Genomic DNA, 24,122 nt, shown 5'->3' on the forward strand with positions numbered 1-24,122 from the left:
TAGACCAATGTAAATCTGTGCTTTTTTCTGATGAGTCCAAATTTGAGATCTTTGGATCCAACCTTTGTGCGACACATAAAAGGTCAACTGATGGACTCTACATGCCTGGTTTCCACCGTGAAGCATGGAGGAGGAGGTGTGATAGTGTGGGGGGCTTTGCTGGTAACACTGTTGGGGATTTATTCAAAATTGAAGGCATACTGAACCAGCATCTACCACAGCATCTTGCAGCGGCATGCTATTCCATCCGGTTTGCGTTTAGTTGGACCGTCATTTATTTTTCAACAGGACAATGACCCCAAACACACCTCCAGGCTGTGTAAGGGCTATTTGACTAAGAAGGAGAGTGATGGGGTGCTACACCAGATGACCTGGCCTCCACAGTCACGAGACCTGAACCCAATCGAAATGGTTTTGGGGTGAGCTGGACCATAGAGTGAAGGCAAAAGGGCCAACAAGTTCTAAGCATCTCTGGGAATGCCTTCAAGACTGTTGGAAGACCATTTCCGGTGACTACCTCTTGAAGCTCATCAAGAGAATGCCAAGAGTGTGCAAAGCAGTAATCAAAAGCAAAAGGTGGCTACTTTGAAAAACCTAGAATATAAGACATATTTTCATTTGTTTCACACTTTTTTGTTAAGTATTTCATTCCACATATGTTAATTCATAGATGTGAAGCCTTCAATGTGAATCTACAATTTTCAGAGTCATGAAAATAAAGAAAACTCTTTGAATGAGAAGGTGTGTCCAAACATTTGGTCTGTACTGTATATAAATTATATATATATATATATATATATATATATATATACACACATACATATACATATATATACACATACAGGGTGGTCCAAAAGTAGGTGGACAGAACATAATAATTTTATATATAAATCAAAATAAATGCTATATATTTACTAACAAGCATAACATTGACAATTAAATTTTATTCTGAACTATAATACAAAAGCCTTTAAATTTTATCAACGCAGGTGCTCAAACTGTTTTACATTACAATTTGCACAGCTTTGAAGTCTGCCTCTTACGCTTCGACAAACATTTTTGCACAAGTCTCTTTGAGTATTAATTTCTGGAAATGCATCTCCTATGTAATTTTTCAAATCACTGACACTTTTTGGTTTTCGACTATAAACTTTGTCCTTGAGTACGCCCCAAAAGAAAAAATCCATTGGGGTCAAGTGTGGTGAACGTGCCGGCAAATCAAGTGGGCCTCTATGGGCAATCCATTTATTAGGAAATGTTTCATCAAGATACTCAAGGACTACTCTTGAACAATGTGGATGGGCCCCATCTTGTTGGAAATAAAGGTCATTTGTATTAGGCAGTTGCTGTAACTGGGGAACAACTGGATTCATTAGAATTTCAAAATACTTATCTCCTGTGACTGTTCCATCAAAAAATATTGGTCCGAAAACACCATTGAAATACCACTACAAACATTGACACCAGGCTCATTTAGTTGTAGCTGTAATGTTAAATGCATGTTCTCATTATACCAGTAAATAGAATTATGTCTGTTAATATGGCCAAATAATTTGAAAGAAGCTTCATCACTTCACATAATGTTCTCTAAAATTACTGAATTTTCTTTAATTTCGTTAAGCATAATCTCACTAAATTGCAGTCGCCTGTCTGGATCATCCTCCAATAAACCATGAATTAGACGTGGACGATAAGCTTTCCACCCATCAGATTTCAGATTCGCATGATAGAAGCTCGTGAAATTCCCAATTCTAAAGAGACTCTTCTGGTGGACTTTCTTGGACTCTGAACAAATGTTTCAGCAACAAGTTGTTTATGATTTTCTGTACAGGCTGCTTTGGGTTGACCAGTTTTGGAGCATTAAGGATTGAGCCAGTGGCATCGAATTTGACACGAATGCGGTAAATGGTTTGTCTCTTTGGGGCTTGAGTACCAAATGCTTCATCCCAATTTGATCTAACGGTTTTAGCATTTTGAGATTTCCAATACTCTTTTAAAATCGATTTTCTTTGATCTGTATTTAAATTATTTGCCATTATAGGTTATCTGAATTATCTGAAATGAAAACAGATTTGGGGGAGATTTATCTGTGAAAAGTGGAACTGTGAAATGGACTCCGTTGCCCTTAGATTCCACCTTTCATTTTCCAAAGAGTCTGAAGAATTAAAAGTGGAATCTGATTGGTTGCTAAGGGCAACTAAGTCAGTTTCACTTTACACCATGGTTGATAAATCTCCTCCTTCATAACCCTATTATACATACTGGCCACCTACTTTTGGACCACCCTGTATATATATATATATATATATATATATATATATATGACCCCCTCAAAGAAGCCCACGCAAAACGCGCATAGGGATTTTGGAGATACACCGCTTTGCCCAATCCATGGTATTATGGGTGAGTGTCACTTATTTGGGAGTCTTGTACCCTAGCTGCTATTTTGCACGGGCACTTTAGATTCTAGTGGATGGTTCTTGTTTTGGAGCTCGGTGCTCTTGCTGTTACTATGCATATGCACTTTACACCCACCCTGTATGTATTTATTTGATCTGCAATGTGGCTTTCTACCTACTTGTAATCCTTACTGAGCACCTTGTTCTTTTCCTTTTTTATTATGTTGTATTATCATGATGTATGTTTAATAAATTTATTTGATTATCTACTTTGGTGGATTTATGACTCAATTTAGTTATAGATTTGAAGATAACTTACCTTGTTGAGTTGTGGTAACTACAACATAAAAGAGATGCTCAATATATTAGGGCAGTTGCCACAGAATCATCATATTTCAGATTTCAATTCCAGAAATGTAATTCATAATATATCCTCCTTAATGCTGCCACCTCTTTTGACCTGAAAATTCATCTGTTTCATCCACAGGTATGTGATACTGCTCCAACCACTGCCATCCCCAATTGAAGTCTATTCTTTCCTGTATGTTATTTCTTCTGGTATGTGATACTGCTCCAACCACTGCCATCCCCAATTGAAGTCTATTCTTTCCTGTATGTTATTTCTTCTGGTATGTGATACTGCTCCAACCACTGCCATCCCCATCTGACTTTCATATTCTTCTAACTCTTTATTCTTGGTTCACACCTGTCTATTTCTTCTGCATCTTAAGTTGTTCGTTTTCTAGCTGTGAAGTAGTCCAAATGTTTCTCTTAGTTTGTACTTACTAATTCACCCCTGGTGTGTTTCTCAGAGCACTCTTCCTCTATCCTCCTCCCCTCTGCTCACACCTGAGTCATTTTCTAGGCCTCTAGAGTTGTATAAATTTGTTGGCACAGGTCTGTTATGACCATGGTCTGTGTGATTTCATAAGTGGAATTTTCTAAGTGGGCAATCAGAAATATTCCAGAAATGTCCCAGAAGTGACCAGAAGGTGAACGTTACCTCTATAACTTTGTGTCTGTCGCTTGCATTTTTTCCTCTACACTTTTTCATATTCCCATATGTAAACTTTAAACTCACCATGTTCACCTATGCCCTCACAGTCTTTGCTCCACTCCTCCTCACTCTCCTTCGCTATCCCCAAACCCCTGCACCCTCCAAACAAATATTCATCTCCCCTTCCCTTTTACCTCCCCACCTGTCCTCATCTGCTGATCTGCTCCTAAATGTCAGGTCTCTCTTAATAACACACAGACCATGCCGTGCACTCTCCTTCTCCCACCTGCTCTCCCTTTCTCTACTTCTCCTCACTGCCGGTGACATATCTCCCAATCCTGGACCTCCCCAGATGGGACACTCCTCTCTACCACCCCCCTATCGCTCAACACTTACTAGTAACTACCGCAACCTCTCCAATATAAAACCCATTCCCCTCTCACCCACTCCGCCGCCCACTCTCTCTTGCGCGCTGTGGAATGCCCATTCGGTCTGTAACAAACTGCACATCATACACGATCTCTTTACCTCTAGCAACCTATCCTTTCTGGGCATCACTGAAACATGGCTGACACCATCCAACACTGCCTCCCCTGCTGCACTATGCTACGGTGGCCTTCACTTCACCCACACTCCTCGCCCTGGCAATAGACAAGGTGGAGGAGTGGGCCTCCTTCTTTCTAACAACTGCAGCTTTAATCCAATCCCACCTCTACCCTCCCTTGTCCTGCCTTCTTTTGAAGTGCACTCTGTCCGCATCTATTCTCCTTCCAACCTCCAAGTGGCCATCATATACAGACCCCAAGGCCCTACCACTTCCTTTATCAACCAGTTCTCTGCCTGGCTTCTACACTTTCTCTCTGCTGACATTCCCACTATCATCATGGGTGACTTCAACATCCCCACTGACACCCGCCAGTCAGCAGCCTCCAAACTACTCTCCCTTGCTTCATCTTTTGATCTATCTCAGTGGTCCACCTCTGCCACCCATAAAGATGGACACACATTAGACCTTATCTTCACCCATCTCTGCTCTCTATCTAACCTCACTACCTCCCCTCTCCAATTATCTGACCACCATCTATTGACTTTATCTGTCCTGTCCTCCTTACCTGCCCCCCCTGTCCAGCACGTATCACACCCTCGCAGAAACCTCGCACACGTCAACATACACACCCTTTCTGACTCTATCCTACCACTGTCGTCCATATCTTCAGTCCACGACACAAACAATGCCACCACTCTCACATCAGCTATTGATTCAGTTGCTCCTCTTGTGCATGGCAGAGTGAGACAAATCAATAGACAACCCTGGCACAACAGCCTCACTAAAAAACTGCGGCAAGTGTCTAGGGCTGCAGAGTGGCGCTGGAAGAAAACGCACTCCCAGGAAGACTTTACCACATTCAAAAATGCAATTCACACATTTCGCTTGGCCCTTACCTCGGCTAAACAGGAATACTTCAGAAACCTCATATCCTCTTTAACACACAACCCCAAACAGTTATTCAATACTTTCAACTCCCTCCTTCGCCCACCACTGCCCCCTCCAACCTCCCTAATTTCCGCAGAAGAATTTGCCACATATTTCAAAGAAAAGATCGACCAAACCAGACAAGTCTTTTCTGCTCAACCACCACAACCCCTTCATATAACAGACCACTGCTCCTCCACCATAACCTTCCTCTCCACTGTCACCGAAGAAGAGCTTGCACATCTTCTCTCAAAAGCGCACCTCACCACCTGCGCACTTGATCCCATCCCAACCCACCTCCTCCCAAACCTCACCACTATCCTAATTCCAGCCTTAACCCATATCTTCAACCTATCTTTAACCTCTGGTACCTTCCTTTCTGACTTTAAACATGCAACAGTCACACCCATCCTAAAGAAACCTTCCCTCGACCCAACCTCTGCTGCCAGCTATCGCCCCATATCGCTACTCCAAACTCCTCAAAACTCCTGGAACAGCACGTCCATGCTGAAATTTCCTCCCACCTCTCCTCTAACTCTTACTTTGACAACCTACAGTCCGGCTTCCGTCCACATCATTCCACTGAAACTGTCCTGACTAAAATCACAAATGACTTACTGCCAAAGCTAACAACCACTTCTCTATACTCCTACTTCTAGACCTATCCTCAGCCTTTAACACTGTCGACCACTCCCTCCTACTACAGATCCTCTCTTCCCTTGGTGTCAGAGAGCTCGCCCTCTCTTGGATCTCTTCATACCTTTCCAACCGCACTTTTAGTGTCTCCCACTCCCACACAACCTCTTCATCCCGTCCTCTTTCTGTTGTTGTCCCTCAAGGCTCTGTCCTGGGACCATTACTTTTTTCTATCTACACATTTGGCCTGGGACAACTCATAAAGGCCCATGGCTTCCAGTACCACCTATATGCCGATGACACTCAGATCTACCTCTCTGGCCCAGATGTCACATCTCTGCTGTCTAGAATCCCAGAGTGCCTATCTGCTATATCTTCCTTCTTCTCCTCTCGCTTCCTAAAGCTCAATGTGGCCAAAACTGAACTGATCATTTTTCCTTCATCTCACCTACACTCTCTACCTGATCTATCTATTACAATAAATAACATCACGCTCTCCCCAGCACCCAAAGTTCGGTGCCTCGGAGTGACCTTTGACTCTGCCTTGTCCTTCATACCACACATTCAATCCCTCACCACCTCCTGTCGTCTTCAACTCAAAAATATTTCCAGAATCCGTCCCTTCCTCAATTCTCAATCTACAAAAATGCTAGTGCACGCTCTCATAATCTCCCCCCTCGACTACTGCAACATCCTCCTATGTGGTCTCCCTGCTAACACGCTCGCCCCTCTCCAGTCCATCTTTAATTCTGCTGCCCGACTGATCCATGTCTCGCCTCACTACCACCCTGCTTCTCCTCTCTGCATGTCCCTTCACTGGCTCCCAATCTTCCATCGTATCCAATTCAAACTACTAATACTGACTTACAAAGCCATCCACAAATTGTCTCCTCTATATATCTCTGAACTAATCTCTCGCTACACTCCAAAACGTAATCTCCGGTCCTCCCAAGATCTCTTTCTCTCCTCCTCTCTCATTCGCTCCTCATGCAACCGCCTCCAAGACTTCTCCCGAACATCCCCAGTCTTCTGCAACTCGCTGCCTCAACACGTCAGAATATCTACTACACTTGCAAACTTCAAACGGAACCTAAAGACTCATCTGTTCAGAAATGCCTATAACCTTGAATGACCTCACTGCTTCACCACCGTGCGGAGCTGCCACCCGACCCCCGTGCGGAGCAGCCGCCCGACCACCGTGCGGAGCTGCCGCCCGACCACCGTGCGGAGCTGCCGCCCGACCACCGTGCGGAGCTGCCGCCTGGCCACCGTGCGGAGCTGCCGCCCGACCTACACCCCATTTACTGTCTCCTCCCCAAAATCCTTTAGAATGTAAGCCTGCAAGGGCAGGGCCCTCTTCCCTCTGTACTAGTCTGTCTACTGTAACCTGTATATGTGTTCTGTATGTAACCCCCTTCTCATGTACAGCACCATGGAATCAATGGTGCTCTATAAATAAATAATAATAATAATATTTAGGGACCAATGATATCATGATGAAAGGAAATTGAGGGCTATTTCTGCGCTGCAGTTGTTCTCAATGGAAGAATCAAGTAACACAATCAAGATTTAATGTGGTTTATTGTGAATGTGTTTTTAAGTGTCCTACACTACGTCTTCAAGATAAATGAAGTGACAATATAATGTCAGTAGGTCGGCTTTTTAAAAACAAAATGGGCTCAATTCAATTTTTTGAGCATGTTTTGTCTTCATAAATTGGCCTCCTGGCATTATATGGTCACTCAGTTTGTGCTGAAGAAGTATGTAACACTTCAAAACACATACACAATAAATCACATCAACTCGTGTTTGTATTTCCTGATTTTTTTAATGACATTGACAGCAGCGCGGAGATTGTCACTACTTTCCTTTCATCCTAGATGACAATTTTGACATACCGTATTTTTCGCTTTATAAGACGCACCTGATTATAAGACGCACCCCCAAATTTGGTGAAGGAAAAGAGAATTTTTTTTTTTTTAATGGTAAATGGGGTCCATCTTATAATGCCAGTGTCCCTCTAACAAATCATATAGGGTATATGTCCCTCATAGCCCCCCATCCTAAAATTAGCCCCCTTAATCTGGATATGGCCCCCTTATATTGAATATAGCCCCCTTGTGATGGCACACGTTCCCCTGTGCTGCCTATGGTCCCCTATGGATTGCACACGTTCCCGTGTTAGATAACGCCCCCATGCTGCTGCCCATGGCCCCTATAGATCGCACAAGTCCCCCTGTGTTAGATATCGCCCCCATAGTGCTGCCCATGGCCCCTATATAGATCGCACAAGTCCCCCTGTGTCAGATATCGCCCCCATAGTGCTGCCCATGGCCCCTATATAGATCGCACAAGTCCCCCTGTGTCAGATATCGCCCCCATAGTGCTGCCCATGGCCCCTATAGATCGCACAAGTCCCCCTGTGTCAGATATCGCCCCCATAGTGCTGCCCATGGCCCCTATAGATCGCACAAGTCCCCCTGTGTCAGATATCGCCCCCATAGTGCTGCCCATGGCCCCTATATAGATCGCACAAGTCCCCCTGTGTCAGATATCGCCCCCATAGTGCTGCCCATGGCCCCTATATAGATCGCACAAGTCCCCCTGTGTCAGATATCGCCCCCATAGTGCTGCCCATGGCCCCTATATAGATCGCACAAGTCCCCCTGTGTCAGATATCGCCCCCATAGTGCTGCCCATGGCCCCTATAGATCGCACAAGTCCCCCTGTGTCAGATATCGCCCCCATAATGCTGCCCATGGCCCCTATAGATCGCACAAGTCCCCCTGTGTCAGATATCGCCCCCATAGTGCTGCCCATGGCCCCTATATAGATCGCACAAGTCCCCCTGTGTCAGATATCGCCCCCATAGTGCTGCCCATGGCCCCTATATAGATCGCACAAGTCCCCCTGTGTCAGATATGGCCCCCATAGTGCTGCCCATGGCCCCTATATAGATCGCACAAGTCCCCCTGTGTTATATATCGCCCCCATAGTGCTGCCCATGGCCCCTATATAGATTGCACAAGTCCCCCTGTGTCAGATATGGCCCCTAGGCTGCTGCCCAAAGTAAAATAAAACCCTCTTTCCTTATCTCCTCCAGCGCTGAGCTCCCTCCTGTCTGGCTCCGTGCTTCTGTTCTTCCACTTCCTGGTTCTCGGTGCGGTCATGTGATCGGCACAGCAGCCTGAGATCTCTGCCTGCCTGATCACAGTGGAAGCAGGGACACGGGGAGAAACGCTGCAGGGTAAGTAAAGATTTTTTATTTTAGAATGAGCAGCAGCCTGGGGGCCAAATCTAACACAGGGGTGGGCATGTGCGATCACAGGGGGGCGCAGGCTCATATAATATGCACCGCTGCCCCAGCCCCTCACTGCGTGCGATTTCAGCACCATTGGAGATGGACAGCGGCTGTGCATATTATATGAGCGGGTGCAGGAGATCAAAGGCAGCGTTCCCCTGTGCTCCAGAGCTGCTGCCCCCACCTCGCCTGGACGCTGCAGTGTACATATACATATACCACCCCCCACCCCCCCCCCCGTATATTCGGCTTATAAGACGCACCCCCTACTTTCCCCCAAAATTTGGGGGAACAAAAGTGCGTCTTATAAAGCGAAAAATACGGTATGTACAAACAAAAAAAAAATGTTTGCAATACGTAAACTTTGTGAGATAGTCCCAGTTAAGTGTCAGAATTTTGAAAACATTTGTTTAAGGAAAAAGAATCAGGTGGGAGGCGCTAATTGGATAGATGCCAGCTAGACCAAATCACTGATCAATTAATCAGAGTCTGCGACTGCTGCTGGCATCGCCCCTATTTCTTTTGCTCTTTATCAATTGAATCTGTGTATTATTACACTTTTACCATCTTTACTGCTGCAGTTCTTTAATACTTTAGTCTCTGGAGTATTTATCTAGTGTTTTAAGGCTTTTTTTTCCTATATCTATTGCTGACCTTTGAGCGCTGCCAAACTCACTTTATTATCAAATTAACCTAAAGGGGCTGCTACATTCCCTGTTTAGGCTTTTATACAGGCTATCATAGCCAATCCTAATGGAATGCACAACACCATGTGATGTGATTGCTGCACGCCATTATGGGGAAATCAGTGCAGTTTCACCTGAGGTCATAGTCTTGTTTGACACGCAATCTTCTCTAATGTGCAAAACTATGGTAGGCATTATTTTGTCAATTTTTTGCAAATCAAAATCACATATAAAAAATGTTTAGCATGCGAGTCTAGCATTATTACTAGTGATCAGTGTAAAATGTTCAGATTTCTCTTTTTTTACTATATAATACAACATTATATATTTTTTATAATTCAATTATATTAGAATTATAACTTTTAAATTAAAATTTTTTCAAAAGTATATTTAAAACAAAATCCTGATATGAGCAGATCTTCTGATGAATTATTCCCTTTAAAGAGAACCTGTCATCATGATTTAGCCTGTTAAACTAATGGTATGCCCATAATGGTGCTGTTATACTGATTTAAAAGCTACCTATAGTGCAGCCTGATTGTTGCTTAATGCATGGTAGAAGTTGAAAAGTAATAAGCCTTTGTGCATTGGGACAGAACAGTGTGGAGGTTTTTCGGCTCTTCCATGGCCCCTCTGCGTTTGTACAAGCTTTTTTTTTTTTTTATAAGTTTGAGTCGGCACCACCCTTGCCGCAGGTGGCGCTTGTGCACATTAGTCTCCCGGGGGTCAGCAGTACAATAGCACTGGTGGTGGTGCATGTGCTCTTTCATCTACTGAGACTGAGAACTTCAGCAAAATGATGCCAGTGGAGGTGCAAGTACAGATTAAGACCTCGGCTGAATGATGAGCCAAGATTTCAGTATGCACATGTGGTGTCACCAGAGCCATTTTGCTGAAGACCACTGATATGAAATGAATGTGTGCAAGCAGTGCCTGTGGCAAAGGTGGCATGAACTGTATAACAAAAAAAAAAAAAAAAGCAGGCACATACAAATCCAGTAGGGCAGTGGCAGAGCTGAACACCTTCCTCACAGTCTCACCCCAATGCACGAAGAGCTTATTTCACCTAAACTGCTACCAACAACAATTAAACAACAATTAGGCTGCAGATTTCTTCCCTACACATAACTATTAAATTAGTATAACAGAATATTTACAATTATGGCCATATCTTTAGTTTACCAAACTAATCATGATGACAAGTTCTCTTTAACCCCTTCACAGCCAGGTGATTTTCCATTTTCTTTTTTGTTTTTTTTGCTCCCCTTCCTCAGAGAACTGTAAATATTTTATTTTTCCATCAATCTTGCTATATAAGGGCTTGTTTTTTGTTGGACGAGTTGTACTTTTAAATAAAACCATACATTTTACCATATGGTGCACTGGAAAACAGCAAAAAAATATCAAAAAAGTTTTATTTTTTATTTTTTTAACCCTTTAATTTTCAATGGGCCAATTGGGGGGTGATTTGAACTTTTAGGGTTTTTTTTATCTTTTTTACATTTTTTTTTTTTTATCTTACTAGGTCCCCTAGGGGGCTATAAGGATCAGCTATCTGATTGCTCTTCCATTTCTCCAGATCACAGCTACACAGTTGAGATCTAGAGAAAAGCTGCTTTAGTCTCACACATGGCCCTCTGCCGGCAGTGAGAGAAAGTGACTCATGATAGCTACAGTAGTCATCATATGACCCTGTGCTACCATGGCAACCATCAAAAGTCACGTGATCATGTCACGTGACTTCCGATGGTGCTGGGTAAATTAATGCTTACTGTGGCGTGTTGTTACGTCTCGCTGTTAGATTTTGACAGCGAGATGTAAGGGGTTAATGGGTGCGGGTGGAACGTGATTCCACTCATGCTTGGCAGGCACACGTCAGCTGTTGAAATCAGCTGACATGTGCATGGATCACCATGAACTGCCCACTGCAGCCCGCAGGGATTATAGTGACACGATACATGACGTACCCAGTACGTCATGTGTTGTGAAGAGATTAAGAAAATTAATATTATTTTGTATTTTATATTTTTTTGTATTTATATAAACAAAATACTGTAACAAACTTCACAATCACATTTTGCCTTCCAATCTATGGTGGACATAGACAGTATATTGTTTTTACTATCATAGAAGTAGTATTTGGTGCCACTGAAAAACTTGGTAAATGTTCTGTTTAAAACATCTCTTAAGTTTATTTATTTATTGTACTTCTTTGTATATAAAACAAGCTTATCATTAAGCATGTGTTTATATTTCTTTGTTGTCAGTTTTCATTATGTATATAGGATAAAAAAAAAAAGAAAAGAATAGAAACAGACGATAATATTGATTGTCTGCCAGCTACCTACTGTGGCACACGTTTCTTCAGAAACCCTAGACATAGTACAAGTCAGCTTGCCACCAACAAGCTTACTTTTTATGATGGCAGTTTTAAAATGACACATTGTATAATGTACGCTGATGTAAAGCAGAATTGTAGAAATATAGAGGAGTAATGTGTATACGCTAATGTGTGTGGATTGCTATCTTCCAATTCTCTGTGTAAAATAACACAGCTAGGGGCTTTACTGAGGGAATCATAAAAACAACACTTAAGGCTTTGTATTCGGATCATCAATGTGTGTGGCTCAGCAGCACTAAGGCACTAAAGAATTTTGAAGTCTACCATATGGACTATATTTATGAATTGCATGATTTCAATGCTTTCACAAACATGAAGAGGTTAACCTTTGAACATTCAGTCTTTTAGCCTGGACAATTTTTCTTCCTTTCTTGGTGGTTGTCCGCTCTCTGGAATTCACTTGTTGGAATCAATTGTCTGGTTTCCTGGATATTTTGATCTCTCTGTATAGTGCAATCCACCCCTCCCCCGTTTTAACTTTCTGCCTCATCATATTTGGTCTATTCACCAAAAGAAATGTACTTTTGAAGTCATGGTTGACCGGCAAATTAGTGTATTATATATTCCACGACAGAGATTCAAAGATATTAAGCAGTGCATTGAATTGATGAGAACTGGAACTAATCATCAATAATTTCTTTTTTTGTTTAAAATTGAATATAATTTAGAATTCATCACTTTTTTTTTTATAATTCAACATAAATTAAAACCTTGTAACATTATATTACATAATCATTTTTGTGTGTTTTCAATTCATTTATCGTTGAAAACAATTTAAATGAAGGGAGTTAGGAAGTAGCTGTTCATCCACGTGAGAAAAGATTGACAACTTTGTTATACGAGTTATGATGAAATACAATATATTGAATGTGAATGACATATGTTTTCTTATAACATTAATTAGTAAATTAGTAAAATCTGTAGAAATAAATACGAGAAAAAAAACTAAAACTGCTTAGGTTTAGCTCTGCCAATAAGTACATTTCTTTTAAAAGGTTTATATTCTCCCTCAAAAATGCAATGGAGACTGAAATAATTCAATTACTGATTGTGCCTTCCTCTATTTTCATGTATGAGTGAAACATGCGGTATTAATTAAACTAGTTTTGCCTGTTGTGATTACAAAAATAATATTAAACATCACAAAATATTTTTTTTTTCTGATATCTTCGTATTTCATTTAGCTCCCCTCCAAAAAGAGAAAATAGACTTTTTAGTTATACCTATTGGAAGCAGCTTTACTATATATCAATGTCAAAGCCTTTCTTCAGCCGACAAAACAACAAAGGACACCAAGCTCCTATATTCTGCCACATTGTAAATATCTTCAAGTACTATATTTTCAGATTCAATAAAGTCAATAGAGATTTAGTTTCAGCTTTAGCAGATTTCCTTGGTGCCCTATGCTACCATACTACGCATACAAATCACTATTAGCTGATACACGTACATGGACTTGACGTGGAACTATAGCTGCTGGTAGGGACCTAACACTTTTCCATTATGTATAAGCTGTTACCATAACATTATATATCTTAATTATGAAAATGTCTCTTGCTGCTGGTATCAGTGCTGGATCCTTTCACCAAGGACTGAAACACATTCTCCAGTTAATATAGGTTGAGGTTTATGAGATATGGGACATGACTTACCATTCTTGATTATCATTCTTAGAATAAGATATTATTATTATTATTATTATTATTATTATTATTATTATTATTATTATTATTATTATTATATTATTTTTATTATTATTATCATTGCAATTATTATCATTGCTATTATTATTATTATTATTATTAATAATAATAATAGCTATTAGTGTATTATTATTAAAACAGCTCTTATTATACACTATTATTAATACAGCAATAATTATTATGAATACAGCTCTGGTCTGTACTATAAAAAGTAATTGAGTTTTAAGAATTAAAAAAACACAGTTTTGAATAATAATAATAATAATAATAATAATAATAACAATAATAATAATTATTACTATTATTATTCAAAATTGAGGTTTTTTTAATTCTTAAAACACAATTACTCTTTATAGTATAGTCCAGAGCTGTATTTCCCAAGACAAAAGTTTCAGATTTCCCGCGGATTTGCTGCAGAAAATGTGTCTATGGGTATAAAAAAATGCTGTGAGCACACTGCGTTTTTTCTATACCAGCGGATTTACCCATGGAATTTCCGCTGCGAAATTAATATGCATGTCACTTCTTTTCTGCAGGTCCCTACAGTTTTACCATTAATTATTGGTAAAAACCCGCAGGAACCAACCTGCGGAAAAACTGCAGAAATTCCGCCGCAAATCAGCGGCAAATCTGCAACATCCCGCAGTAAAACCGTATGTGGAATTTGCGTGCGGAGTTCTGCAGAGATCAGGAATTTTCTTAAGAAAATTCCATTTTCTAGTGCGCACATGGCCTAAAACTGTATGCTATTACTTTGGCTGTGGCAGAGAGGCTTGTTTTCTCACCACATGCCATTTTGCACTTGAAGCAAATGCCTTGGCTGCTCCCACCTCTTCTTCCCCTGCTATGCTACTGACACAAACAACTGTAATACAGAGACAGATATATGTATTATGGTGTGCATGTCCCATGTACAATAATGACATAGTGCATGATTGACATTTCATCTATGGGATGTAATTTCCTATCATGGTTTAATATTTTTTAGAAAATAAAAGTAGGTCATTGTTTATTCACAGCACTTATGTTAATCCAAATGATTTGCAAATGTAATAATAAGCCATATGTTATACTATACTGCATGTATCCAGAAAGTCCACCAAGAGAAAGATCACTATTTAATAAAATCCAAGTCTTTATTATGTTTCAGAAGTAAAAACAGCCATAGGAAAAAACATCATATATCCACAATCCAATACTTGTAAAAAGATGTCCCAGATAAGGGTTTATGCGTTTCGGGAGTATACCCCTTATTCATAAACTGCATGCATGTCTTCTACTAATCAAAACAATTAATATGTTCCCCATATTTTTGACATTATGTTACATTAGGCAGATGAATCTATAATGTTTATGTTTTTATCTATTTTATTTTAGATTTGTGTAAGTTCCTAGAATATTCTAATGTACATTAAAGTTGCCTAGTTCTAGATTTTTGGAATATAATACATTCTTTTAATGTAATAAAATAATATAAAATATTTATAAAATAAACACATGGATTATTCAGGAGTAAATATAACATAAATCTTATATATAATGTGTTTGTTTTAGAAGTAGTTTTGTTTGAAAACTTAACCCCCTTTTATATGTCTTACAATTCTTGCATAAAAGAGTGCTACAGTGTTTTTAATCATGCTGTTATCAGTTTGCAGCTTTAGGAATACACAGTTATGGTATCCATCTATCCATCCATTCTTCTATTTATCGATCTATATGTTATATATCTATCCTTTATCTATTATTTCATCTCTCAAGTCATGCATCCATTTTCTATCTATCTAGCCATCCAGCTAGCCATATAGCTAGCCTTCCAGCTGGCTATATAGCTAGCCTTCCATCTAGCTATAAAGCTAGCCTTCCATCTAGCTATAAAGCTAGCCTTCCAGCTATCTATTCAGCCTTCCAGCTATCTATTTAGCTATCTATCTCTACAATAATTTACAAGACTAGAACAGAGTTGCATAGTTACATAGTTACTTAGGTTGAAAAAAAGACCTAGGTCCATCTAGTTCAACCTTCCTCCACCAGTTCTACGTTTGGTCACTAAGTCATTTATAACCAATAATGTTGTGTGTACTGAGGAAATCATCCAGCCCTTTTTTAAAAGCTGTTGTAGTATCTGCCATTACTACCTCTTGTGGTAGGGCATTCCACAGTCTGAATGCTCTAACTGTAAAGAACCCTTTCCTATTTAGTTGCCGGAATCGCTTTTCTTCCACTCGCAGTGAGTGTCCCCTGGTCCTCAGTATTGTCTTTGGAAGAAATAAGTCATGTGCCAGTCCTTTATATTGACCACACATGTATTTATACATATAAATGAGATCTCCTCTGAGACGTCTTTTTCTAAGCTAAACATATCTAACTTTTTCAACCTCTCATCATATGTGAGGCCTTCCATTCCTTGTAGAAGTCTAGTTGCCCGCCTTTGAACTGACTAACTTCTGAATGTCCTTTTTAAAATGTGGAGCCCAAAACTGGATCCCATATTCCAGATGTGGCCTTACAAGTGATTTATAGAGGGGTAATAATACATTGGGATCAAAGGATCTAATCTCCCTTTTTATACACTCTAAAATCTTGTTTGCTTTAGCAGCTGCTGCTTGACATTGAGTACTGCTGCTCAGCTTATTTGTAATAAGAATACCCAACTCCTTCTCCTGTTCTGTAGTCCCGAGTTTACTTCAATTTAATGTATACGCAGTTATAGGATTCAAAGTTCAGTAGATTAGGATTTTTTATAAATTCTGAAAAGTTGCAGCAGTGGATCAATATTTTTTTAATAAGATTTGCAAAGTGCTGACACCTCAAGATTGGTACTTTCATCAGAATTTTTAGTTTTATGGGGTTTAACTAAACTAAGAAGAAAAACACATTTAAGGTTCATTAGTTAGTAAACTGTGCATCAAATAGAAGCTTGAATTGCCGACATGTTTATTCATTGCCTATTATACAATGCTGTTGAGTATTTGGGTTATGGACTTTTTTAAGAATAAAGAGGGTACAAGTCATGGAAAGGAAAGCTAACTATTCATAGGAATTGTACAAGTCAATCAATCAATATTTGATGTTTGACTTTTTCATCTAAGCATAAACTAATCACAAATTCTATGGTGTGAGTTTTAAATCACTTGCCAGTAAAAAAATAAATATATCGGAAAAGTTTTGGAACACTAAAAGCTGTTTTTAAATGATAAATATTGTTGTATCTGTATTCTTATATTCTAAAAATTATAGAGATCTCTACTGATGCCTATAGGATGATGGGTTGGTCATTTTGGAACTGCACAGCTCCTTAGATTTATTACTTTAAATTATGAAGTGTCCTGCAGATGCAATAACAGCTTATTTGATACACTATAAGTGTTGATTGTGCAAACGCCTTCTTAATAATGACTATCACATCTATATAAAATCAAACCCTTAGAAGTCTAAGTGCATTTCTATAAAAACTATTGCTCAGCAACTGTTTTAAATTAGATGAGAAATCTACACTTCATGGAAAAAGCTAATTACAGTGTGATGATGATGATGATGATGATGATGATGATGAAAAAGCTAATTACAGTGTGATGATGATGGTGATGATGATGATGATACCCATTCTTTTTAATCCAATATGTTTAAACAGCTCCTGCTGACTTTTCCCATTAAAGAGATTTTTTGTGAGATAGGGAAACATGACCGATATTCTGTTCACATTTCCCAACATCACAGAGCCAAGCTAAAATCAGATGCTTGACGTATCCGATAAATTCAGAAAGCAGCTCATGATACTGATCTTAACACTTTAGACAGTAATTGAGGGGAAATAATCTATAAACATTCCTCAGCTGTGAATAATCATTCCCCATAATTGACACAACTAAAAGTACTAATTTGAATGTAAAGATAATTGCTTTGATTTGCTAACAAGTGATCTTATATTACAGTACAACTTGCTTAAATGTTCAAGATTTACAGTGTTCTAAAATTGACATGATGATAAAAAGGTTTGAAAATTCCAACAGGGAGAATTAAGACTTATTAGTCTTCCTCAGCTATAAGATTAGAGGCTAGTCAAGGCAGACATATTCCTCTTTTACGTAGTCAAGTCTATAAGTGCTTATGGAGGTCTACCACTATTTCTATAACAATTTGACCTCACTAGTTCTCTACAATTATGCAGAATAGTAAGAATCTGTGCTGAATCTGTACGATTCATATATTATACTAATATACAGCACTATAGTCCAAGAACCATTTCTACAACTTCATGATTCAAGTCATCAATTTTATGAATTGCAATAATTTGGTAACTGTTGACTGAGATACATTTAATTCATTACAATCAACCAAGTTTCAAGGTTTCCACATAATTATAACCCATTTATTACTTAACTCTTTAAAAAAAAACAAAACTTAATGGGGTATTTCCTCACTTAGTTATGCTAAACAACACGACTGGTAAGAGTTTGGCAACTAGTTACCAATATAAAGTGTAAAAAGATCATTTTAGATTTTTGACTGTACATTTCCTCTTTGGACTAAGCAATTAACAAATTTTGTAAATCATCTCTATAACATCTATTTGTAAAAAAAAAACAAAAAACCTTTACTAGTTGCAATCGTAATATTTGTGGTGTATTTCTATAATAAATCTATTGATCACAACTGAGCTTTAAACCAGATCGAGACAGACATCGTAAAAAATGCTCAATATTATGGTATAGCATAGGGGAGAAAATAAATGCACAACTGATAGTATATAGTACAAAAAGGCCAGCAGAACTCCTACTTATCTTGTATTTACAAATATTCAAGACTTTCGGCAAAAATAATTATTTAGGTAAGCGTTAACTAAGTAGTTTATATTCATTCACTTTTTCTTTGTATTTGTAGTAACTGCATATTCTTGGTGAGTTTCTAGGTCACCGGTTTTTCAAGCTAAGAGAAGGATAAAGAGATTTTTGGGTAAATGACAGGTGAATGGAGTGTGTCTGTTTAGCATTACATGTAATTACTGTATTTATGCTATGAATGTTTGATAAATGATTAAAATCTCTTTGTAGGGAAAGTCTCCTGACCTAGTGTGCTACTATCCGGAGATTGATGTTCTTGTGTTTTACATGTGTGCTGCAATCTGTCATGGAATATTATTATAGAAAGATTTCTATGCTGGATAAATGATATATTTTCTTTGTTTGCCATTATGAGTTTTAAGAAAAACTGTAAAAATATATATTTAGATATTTAAAAATGAATAAATGTCCCAGAAGGAAAAATGTACTAAGTGATGTTAGAATATATGATTGAGACACAAATATCTCTATTACAAATGGTCGCTAACACTTCAGTATATTGACAGGTGCAGATCACCGGGACTTGGCTGCCCGGTAAAGTTTTCGATCATGAAAAATTATTTGGCCTGCTAACCTTAAATGGCATTATCACTCACCTACCATATTTTTCGCTTTATAAGACGCACTTTTTCCCCCCAAATTTTGGGGGAAAGTAGAGGGTGCGTCTTATAAGCCGAATATACTGGGGGGTATATATCTCTCTATCTATATATACACTGCAGGGTCCAGGGGAGGTGGGGGCAGCTCTGGAGCGCTGCTGGGTGCAGGTGAACGCTGCGGGCGGCAGCGTTAGATCTCCTGCTCCCGCTCATATAATATGCACAGCCGCTGTCCATCACCGTGGTGCTGAAACTGCACCACAGTGACGGACTGGAGCAGCGGAGCATATTATATGAGCCCGCGCCCCCCTGTGTTAGATATGGCCCCCATACTGCTGCTCATCCTAAAATAAAAAAGCTTTACTTACCCCCTCCAGCGTTTCTCCCCGTGTCCCTGCTTCCACTGTGATCAGGCACGCAGCGATGATCTTACTCTGCTGTGCCGATCACATGACCGCACCGAGAACCAGGAAGTGGAGGAACAGAAGCACGGAGCAAGACAGGAGGGAGAACAGCGCTGGAGGAGGTAAGGAAAGAGTGTTTTATTTTACTATGAGCAGCAGCATGGGGGCGATATATAACAGGGGAATGTGTGCAATCCATAGGGGGCCATAGGCAGTACAGGGGAACGTATGCAATCCATAGGGGGCCATAGGCAGCACAGGGGAATGTGTGCAATCCATAGGGGGCCATAGGCAGCACAGGGGAACGTGTGCAATCCATAAGGGGCCATAGGCAGCACAGGGGAATGTGTGCAATCCATAATGGGCCATAGGCAGCACAGAGGGACGTGTGCAATGCATAGGGGGCCATAGGCAGCACAGGGGAACATGTGCCACCACAAGAGGGCTATATTCCATATAAGGGGGCCATATCCAGATTAAGGGGGCTAATTTTAGGATGGGGGGCTATGAGGGACATATACCCTATATGATTTGTTAGACGGACAATGGCATTATAAGATGGACCCCATTTAACATTAAAAAAAAAATCTCTTTTCCTTCACCAAATTTGGGGGTGCGTCTTATAATTAAGTGCGTCTTATAAAGCAAAAAATACGGTAATTATAAAAGTTTTATGAACGATGGAGATTAATTGCCTAGTCTTTTAACATATATTTGAATCTTACCCTATCCGTGTAGCAATCTTGATTAGTTTTTTTTTCTGGACAACTCACACAAAATTTGCTGAAAGAATCTTTATCAACACATTGGAAAGATCATAATAGATCATAAAGATTACAAATGAAATAAATGTGATAATAATGACAATGACAAAATGTAAAATCCCAAAAATGGGTCTGTTTCTGTGTTTGATTGCATTTGTACTTTTAAATTTAATCTGGAGCTGATAGAAACAAAACAATATGATAAATATAATAGGATGAATTTAGGCTGCATTCATGCACTGTTTTTTTCTTCTTTTTTTAAAACTGAGTAATTTTGCAATGATTTTTAAAAAATTAGCAAAATGAGGATTTACCATGACGGTAGCAGAAAAAAAAACCAAAACAACCCCACACTGCATCTGCAATGTGTGAACGTGGGCTTCACTACTAAATATCACAAGCAGGTTTGCTGATTCACCACTTAATCGCCTACATTTTAGTGTAATTATGTCATCAGGTTTCAGATTATGTAGGTTCTTAGTAAGTTTTATCAGAAATAAAAGCGATGAGATTACAATCACACCCAACAATAATTATTGAGTGTAAATAGTATTGAGTCAACAGCAAGTGCTGCCACTGAAGGGGAAACTAATAAATGTTTGTTTGCTCAAACTAGCCGTATTTTGTTGGTTTTATAAATGTAAAACCTCAGAGTGAAGTTTTCTAATATCAGTTTTAATATTAAACTTATATCAGTATAGCATTAGTGAACATTCTGTAGCATCATAATAAAAGTCAGATTTTTACAGAATGGTGATGTGTATAACCAACCGTTCTTTCTATTGACAGTCTAGTGGCTGAACCTGTCATATGAAAAGGGTCATTGCCTGAGTTACAAAAATCCCTTGCTAGATTTGAACATATTGCCAACCCAGGAGAATAAAAAAAAAGTTGAACTCAGAAGAGTTTTCCTTATTTATAGTACTGTACACTTTCTCAGACACAAAATGAATGAGAAGACACACATGAGACATTTATATGCAGAAAAACAGAACCATTTCTGAGAACCCTTTTCGAGTTACCAAGTTACGGAACATTGTTCTGGGGGAAGAACTGTGAAATCACAGTGTAACTGGGCGTGCTTCACACCGCCACAATGTAAAATCAGAGCACATCTCTAAACGCATTCTCTGCAATAATTTATTCTGTTTTGCATCACTGCTTGTTTATACTGCTTCACAATTGTATTTCTGCTATTAGAATAAAAATGAAAATAACTTCACGTGAACCGGACAAATGGCTAGTTACCATGAAATAACAGATTAGGAAATGCATAGTGTTAAGGTGTAAGATGTTGGGCACAGATGGAAAATAGTATGGGCTGATTTTCTCCTTTACAATTCACTGATATACCAGATTAGTGTTTTTTAAGCAACACCCATGCATATGATACATTAGAAATATACGTAAAACAGATATGAGGATAGAAAGACAGACTGGAATGGATGAAAAGAAAGAAAAAAAAGAAAAAAGAAAGAAAAAAAGAAAAAAAGAAAGAAAGGAAAAAAGAAAAAAAGAAAGAAAAAAAGAAAGAAAAAAAGAAAGAAAAAGAAAAAAAGGAAAGAAGAGAGAGAAATAAATAAAGAGAGAGAAAGAGAGAAAGAAAGAAATAGAGAAAGATAGAGACAAAGAGAGATAGAAAAAAAGAGAAAGAAAGAAAGAAAAAAAAGAAAGAAAGAATGAAAGAAAGAAAAAGAGAGAAAGAAAGAAAAAAAGAGAAAGAAAGAAAGAAAAAGATAGATACATAGATACATAGATAGATACATAGATAGATAGTGTTATTTACAGTAACCAAAAATGAAAGCTATAGAAAATATACTGAAGATGGAGTATGAATCCTTTAGGCGCATTCTTACATACAAACACTTTACTGATACATCTTATCCATTGCATCTCTGATTAGGCAGCAGTTCAGCCTTTACAAACTTCACTCTAGTGTCTATTTAGCATGATTCTTCCTTTGAAGCTTAGATTGTGCTCTTCTATTGCGGTTAATATGTAAACTAGACAGACCAAGCTGTCTAAAACCTTTAGCCTTAAAGAAGAGGATTAAGCAAAGTTTCATTGCATTTCAAAATTTAGTCTGTGCCATGCCTGTAAAAGGGTCTTAATAAATTGGAACAGTTTCTAAACAGTTTCCACATTTTCTAAACTGAGAAGTAAATCCATGGGGATATATAGACGCTGTTTATCAAATAAAACACCTGCTCATTAGTAAATATCTTCTACAGGTAAATCTGCTGTGGAAACAAACTTTGCTGTAAAACGCTCTCCCTAAAATGTACAGTGCAGTACAGCATTTAGACAGCCATTGGCTGGTTGTTTTGATGCATATACGTCAATGTAAAGAAGAATGACATCTCTTGTAAAAGTACATCTGCTGTTTCCCCATAAACAGGTAGTATACCTGTTACAGCGCCGCACAATCAGCTCTACCCTCTCCTACTGTATCCTCATCTATCCCTTGTAGACTGTGATCCCTCGCGGGCAGGGACCTCTCTCCTCCTGTACCTGTCTGTGTCTTGTATTGTTTATGATTATTGTAGTTGTCCCTATTATGTACATCCTTTTCACATGTAAAGCGCCATGGAATTGATGGCGCTATAATAATAAATAATAATAATACTGTTACATAGTACAATCGTGATTTCATATAGGCTATAACACCACAGATGACATATTGATCTCAGGTGCAAATATAGTTCCCTAATGTGAACATTTTTTCAATTTCTAAAATATAACAGTAAATTTCATAATACCTGATAAATAGTAAAATAATGTGTTAAGAGGTATAGTCAGTTGAATAAATTAAAGAAAATATTCTTACAAAATATGACCCGCCGTGTCATTGCATAGTGATCATTTAAGCTGTATGAGGTCATTACAGTTACAGTACAGATGGATATTATTCATAGATTATGTCTATACTTGGTGCTACATTAATTTACAATTAGAGTAAATGTAGTATTAATGAACCTCAATATAATTGACAATAAAAGGGTAATTAATAGCAGCATCCAAGTTGAGAAGTGTTAACTTGTTACTTTATTAAGACAAACAAGTGATTTTAGTTTTTCCTTTACAACTTGTATGGTTTCCTACATTCCTTCTTGTTTATTTGTAAATATATTTTTATCAAAACTCGCGCTATTATTTAAATACCAGTGTTTCGCTGGTTGTGGAAGAGACATGCTATGTGGTTTTAGTTTAGACATAAAAGAGTTAAATGCAACAGGCAGGAAAATGTTTAACAAATAAACACAGTTAAAAAGTGTAGGTCTGGAAGATAACATCATCACAAAGCTGCATCTGTCACTTACCATGTTGTTGACATCTGCTTTCCTTGAAGATTCCAATTTTAGTGGTTTTAATTTTCTCTCATTTGGTTTAAATCACCCATAGCTCTGCTATAAGTTAGGACAGAAAGTTTTCCATTTGTAAGAGTGTGTCAGACAGAGCCTAAGGATTGAGTGGAAAGCATGTATACTTCAAGTGTGGATTCCTTTTCTAGGCAGAAATGTCTGGAGAGCACAACCTATTGAGGAGGGGTTGTTTTATTTGATACTAGGGTTGGATGGTAGCACCATTCAGAAAGACAAACTAATTACATCACAGGAGGGAATGGGTGGAGTTATAGCACTGTGTGTCCACTGGAGGGGGGCTAGTGAAAGATGAAGACAGATGGAGAAAACCAGTATAGGTGATGGTTTAGTAAATATACTGTTGGGAAATGATCTCATGGCAGCTTCATAATCCCCAGTTGACTGAACCATATGCTGAAATACTGTTAATTTAATGCATATTTTATTGCAAAAGATAAAAGGTTATTTCTGATAACTTTCTTTCCTGATATTTCAATTTAGATTACATAGTGACTTGAGTTAGAGTATTATAAGAATGAAGTGCTGTGTTTATAA

General features: G+C 38.6%; 1 protein-coding gene across 1 annotated transcript in view; it reads right to left on the reverse strand.

Annotated features, from left to right (window-relative positions):
* The window catches only part of LOC142256036 (netrin-1-like), a 412,257-nt gene extending 388,500 nt beyond the window's left edge, over positions 1-23,757 (reverse strand). Inside the window, exon 1 of the mRNA XM_075327532.1 lies at positions 23,526-23,757. The gene's annotated coding sequence lies outside the window, so the exon portion shown is untranslated. The remainder of the gene's footprint in view (positions 1-23,525) is intronic.
* Between the last annotated feature and the right edge of the window lie 365 nt (positions 23,758-24,122).

Source organism: Anomaloglossus baeobatrachus, chromosome 11 (assembly GCF_048569485.1).
Source record: "Anomaloglossus baeobatrachus isolate aAnoBae1 chromosome 11, aAnoBae1.hap1, whole genome shotgun sequence".
In the NCBI taxonomy this organism is placed as follows: domain Eukaryota; kingdom Metazoa; phylum Chordata; class Amphibia; order Anura; family Aromobatidae; genus Anomaloglossus; species Anomaloglossus baeobatrachus.